This window comes from Dermacentor variabilis, chromosome 6 (assembly GCF_050947875.1).
Source record: "Dermacentor variabilis isolate Ectoservices chromosome 6, ASM5094787v1, whole genome shotgun sequence".
NCBI classification, from domain to species: domain Eukaryota; kingdom Metazoa; phylum Arthropoda; class Arachnida; order Ixodida; family Ixodidae; genus Dermacentor; species Dermacentor variabilis.
In genome coordinates this window covers 173,073,073-173,078,550 of record NC_134573.1, presented here as the reverse complement: position 1 = coordinate 173,078,550, position 5,478 = coordinate 173,073,073, and positions in this window count along the sequence as shown.

Sequence of the window (5,478 nt, the reverse complement as noted above, 5' to 3'; positions counted from 1 at the left end):
CTGGACCGTGGGTTACCTGGGTAGATCTAGGAAAGACCAAAAAGGGAAGGAGGAAGAAAGAGAGAAAAAGAAAACAGTGTTAGCGTCGCGCGGAATTATTTCGGCCGAAATTTTAGTAATGTGCCTCACGAGTGTATAACATGGAAAGCGACTGAAAGCGCACGAAATATTCATTCTATATAAGAGGAAGGAGAGCCCTGCCAACTGCTTTTGCAGGAGCGGCTACTTCTCGCATGTTTGGCTTCATTCGGGTGTCCTTATGCCCTCCAATGGAGAACGTTCGCTCTGATCGGGTACAAGGAGAGTAAATGCACTCCGCTTCGCAGAGTATAAGATAACTAGAAAATGAAGTCAAATGCTGTATAGGACATGGCTCCATAAGTATGCGCAGACAACTTGGGTATAGCTGGGTATGTTCTGGCTGCAGTCTTGCCGAGTGGGCACTTGGGCTGCTGGTATGTGCCTGAATAGGCAAATTCGACGCTGGGTATATGTGCAACTGGGTATGTGCCCATTCGTGGCCAATCCTCCAGAAAGAATGTGCCACTGTGACACCTAGGGTTATGAAGCCTTAAGTTCATTTAGATGTGTGTCGTACTTTTCCGTGCATACACGTCTTATCGACATTCTTCTCTCTACAAGCATCATACACCGCTTTGTTCCTCATGACACGGACAGCTAAAAGCTACGTGCGACGGAACTTTGCTCGTGTCCATCGCTACGGCTGCTGCTTTGCTCACACAAACAAGAAGCGCGTCATTTAGACTCCAACGTGGAGTTGAACCGGCGTATTTTTTTTTTTTAATTGCTGGCCGTCTTTCGACCACTCCTCTTACCTTATAAATTAAGGAAGATTGTCCTTATTCGAGCAAGGAAAAAACGGTGTCAAGTAGCGTGAAAGCTGCCAGATGTGGCGAGAAGAGACAGTATATGATGTCATGTTCACGTGATCGCGGAGCTGTACGTCGGCTTCTGGTCACGTAGAGCGGAGCTGCGGAAAAGTCGCGTGTGTCACCATGCAGAAGCTGCAGTTTAGGAAGTCGCGACGCGCACGCTATATTCCGCATTGATGTGGCACTGGAATGGGAGCTGCATCTACCGTTAGCCAATCGGAGGCATGATCGTGAAACTGCACGTGGTACTACGCCGCCTCACTCGCTGCGTCATAGCGTCGTCTGTTCACTCTCGAGCACGGTCTCGATTGAGTGCTAGAGCGCTTCATGTTATAGCTGCAACCCCACGTACATTAATACGATGCATACTGCTATAGTGCAGGGGTTGCGATGAGGGTGTGATTGCAAGGACAAGAACGCGGAGCTGCCGCAGATGCGGGCGTCACGGATAACTATGCTGACAAATGAGTCTGGCCATCCGCAATGATTTAATTCTGACTAATGTACCAAAAGTCATCATGCATAGCTATCTGCGTGGTCATGCTAAACGAGTGCTCTATGTTTAGTTTATTCCAGCTTTTTTTTTATTTTTTTCGATGTATTTGTCATGGTCGTTCGAAGGTGAACGAGGTGGGTGACCGAGCGGCCGCGATGAACCCGGCCACTTGTGAGGCGGTGTATAGTAATACTTCGACGAGAGCAGCTCTTCGAACCGTAGCTTCACGCGAAAGTGTTTTGTATAAAACCAAATGTTTGCGCATCTCAGGCAAAATCTACAGCCGCTTCTGTTTCCATTGCAACGGCGAACTACAATAGAAAGAAAAATGGCAAAGCCAGCATCGGTTTGCGCTTCTATGCTCTGCCCGTAATGCCACCAGTTCCTGGCGCGCGTGACCATCCGAGCAGCGGAGCTAAGCAGAGTGAATGAGGCTCGGCGAAGGAAAGAAGATTCCTGGCCAGCGCCTGGCCTTCTACGGACAGCGAGCTGTTTGCGTCGCCGTGCGTGAAGCGGACACGGCCGAACGGAGCCGAAAAGGACACGGCTTGCACGCCGGCTCACCGCACGAGCCGGTGTAGTCGGGCGAGTCGAGGGAGCTATCTCGCGGCGGCGGTGCACAAATGCCGCCCGGCGTCGTTGAGCGACGACCGCTTGCGGTCTGCTCGGAGCGGCTGTTCGTTCGCTTATGAGGGTTCTCTCTGTTCGCCTTTTATCCTCGATCACTCTCGAACTGGCGGGTTACATTGGTAAAATGTGATTTACTGTTCGCGTGCCCTCAGACTCGCTTGCTCCTATATACGGGCACCGCTCGTGGGTGAATATATTGGCTCGAGATCACGTGGAGTCATTATTGCGTGCTCAGAGTCAAGCAAGCTGCAGTTCGCAGTGATTCACTCATACTCACGGCCACTTTGGTTGATCTCGGTTCCCGTAGAAGCAAGCTCACACCTAATTGGAATCACCTGGAAACAGACGACCTCAAACTCACACCCACCCACTTAGATTCACCTAGGCTCACCAGGACTCACGGGTCGGTCTGAATGTTATAATCTGAGCGAATCGACTCATTAGGGAATTCGCCGATATCTGCGCTCCAAGAGCAAGCCGATACTCATCAAGAATAGCATGTGTGCGCTCGATTTTACCTCATGCGAAGGAACTCGATCCTGCCCCAATTGACGATTGATGCGAAAGTGGTCATGTGGCAAACTGAGTAGATAGCTGGTGATCTTTTAGAGTAACGAAATAGATGCCGGAGTTAACAAAAGCAAGCCAAATGGCGGCCGGCAGAGGACTATTAGTACTAACGGCATTATTTTTCATTTTATTTTTTTCAGGCGTAGCATCTTAAGGAGCGACTTTACGCGCAAGGTCCGCACGGCCATCCAGACGGCCTTCCGCACGCGTGCGGATGTGCAGAAAACGCCGCAGATCTTACACAGGGGCACAAATTTCGGTTTACACTGGCTCCGCACGAGCACTGTAAACCGAAATTGGTGCACCTGTGCCGTTTTCCGCACGGTCGCAAGCGTGCGGAAGGCCGTGCGGATTGAGTGTAAGTCGCCCATATATAACACAAGACAAACGTATGAGCAATCCGAGATCACCGAGACAGGCCTTCATTTCCCAGCGTACCTAAACAGGCTAATCATTATTACGACACGACATCGATGACGACAGAAGTGATGCGACTATGCGCCCAACACGCAGTGTGCACTCTAAACCACACCATGAAGGGTGTTTTATCTCTATAACTCGCACCCTTGCGTGTAAATCGTGCAAATCGGTTTACTCTGTGTATGACACAAACCTGCATAAATAGCTTGAAATCCGTGACGTTGCGTTGTCATGTTGGTGGTGCTGTCTAGACACAACATTTAAAAAATTATAAGTTAATCTTGTATTTTATCTGCCGGGTGGTCAGAGTAAATGCAAATAGGCACTCGAAAGAAATTCTAATCGTTCTAAACAGGTTTGGTGTCGTTATTCGGTAACCTCTTAACTTACCCATCGGTTCTTGGCAGGAGCGGCATTCAGCGGTGACGTTAATAGCTTCTTCGAGTTGCTTGCCTCTCGCCTTCTATCTCATGATCCCCTCCCCAACGTCTGTTACAATCACCCGTAAACAAGAGAGGAAATTAAAACCAGTCACGTTCTGTCTCGCAAGATTTTATTTCTTTTTTCGTTAACCCGTCCGCCAGCCAAAGTCGACAAGAAGCGACGCGCCTTCCTCTGTCGCTAAACAGGAAAAGGAAAGGAGAAGTTTCCGTCCACGCTTCCCTCGCAACCTATTCTCGCCAGCAAAAACCGCGCAGACTGATATAGCACCTTCGTTAATAATTATAGTGAAGACAAAGCTTCTGTGTAGTCTGCTTCCCATCCCTTATGTAATGCCCGTGCAGTTAGAGGTACTTAAGGAAATAAAGAAGCAGAATGGAATGATCTGGGAGCACATGTAGTAACAGAGAGTCGCGTTAAAAGGTTTCGCGTTGTTCTTGTTCTGTAAGGCTGGTAACGTTGATATTTGACCTACAGTGAATTGTTAAGACCGTGTGAACTCTTTTGATGATGGAAGATCTTACAAGTTTTGCTATACTATATGTTACTTTATACAGTTCCCAGCTAACGTCAGCAAAGCTGTTCAATGAAAAAAAAAAACAATGTTTAAGGAAACATGGGTCAAGATACTATTTTAACAACTGTGTTCGGAAGTGTTCGGTTGTCAGTGTTCTGACAACCGAACACAGTGGGTCTTATTACTGTATCTTGCACCGTGCTTTCTTAAATATGATTTTATTTTTCGTTGAACAGATTAGCTAACGATGTATGGGACACACGGTATATTATATGTAATTTGTTACTATATGGGATTGTTGCCCGTGTGACCTTTATTTTCTTCTTATTTCCTTTCTTGGATGTTGTAGTTTATGTGTGCTTTATTCTCGTTTTGGTTCCTATCCCTCTTCTATAGAACACCCATCTCTGTGGTTTTCAGTATAGAAAGCACACAAAAATAAATATTAAAACTGGCAAAGGTTAAAGATATTCAACAGTTCAGCCGCTAAGTACACATTGGTACATAGTACGCGAAAAGAGAACATCGAGTGTTAAGGGATAAACGAAATTTCACCTAGTGCAATAAAGAAAGAAAGAAAGAAAGAAAGAAAGAAAGAAAGAGTAGAGCAAGTACACCTTCAGGTTTCTTTATTATTCATGTTTCTTCTTTCACCCGCCGTGGTTGCTTAGTGGCTATAGTATTGGGCTGCTAAGCACGAGGTCGCGGGATCGAATCACTACCACGGCGGCCGCATTTCGATGGCGGCCAAATGCGAAAACAGCCGTGTGCTTCGATTTGGGCGCACGTTAAGTACCCAAGCGGTCCAAATTTCCGGAGTCCCTCACTACGGCGTGCTGACGTTTTGGCACTTAAAACCCCGTTTCTTCTTCTTCTTTTTTATTTTTACTTTTTCCCAGTGTATAGAGCGAGCGGTCCAAACTTCACATGCGTGAACAACTAGACGATGACCAATCTGCTTGTCGTCGTTGTTGTTGTTGTTGCATCATACTTACCCTATCCTGCAATCTGCGCTCTATACAAAAGACGCAGTGACCGAAATTAATACCGCGTGCTGCGAATCAAGCAAGAAACATTTGGATATCACTCGAGACAGCCACGGCGCGTAATGTATACGTAGCGTACGCTTCACCCTTCGTTTTCGCCTTGTATACATTTTCGCCGTACTGCAAGGCGACTATAGAGATTCCCCCGGGACATTCAAAGACTTGCCCGATGACTAAAGCACTCCTGGGTTAAATTCCGTCACTAGTACTCAACTTCTCGTTGCAAAAAAAAGTGCTCATATTGTATTATAAGATCAAATAAATGGGTGTTCCCTCCCCCATGGAGCAGCGGAACGCAGTGCTGTCACCGCACCGCATCCTTCTCTCGTGTCGGGGGCTGACGGTATGGTCTAGTTCACTATACCGACGGGAAACACGTTTTGCGGCGTCGCACTCCTGCCGGCCAGAGATGTCATCGCGCACTCTTCGTTTCCCGCAGAGGCCGCACGTGTCGCACCATCGTCG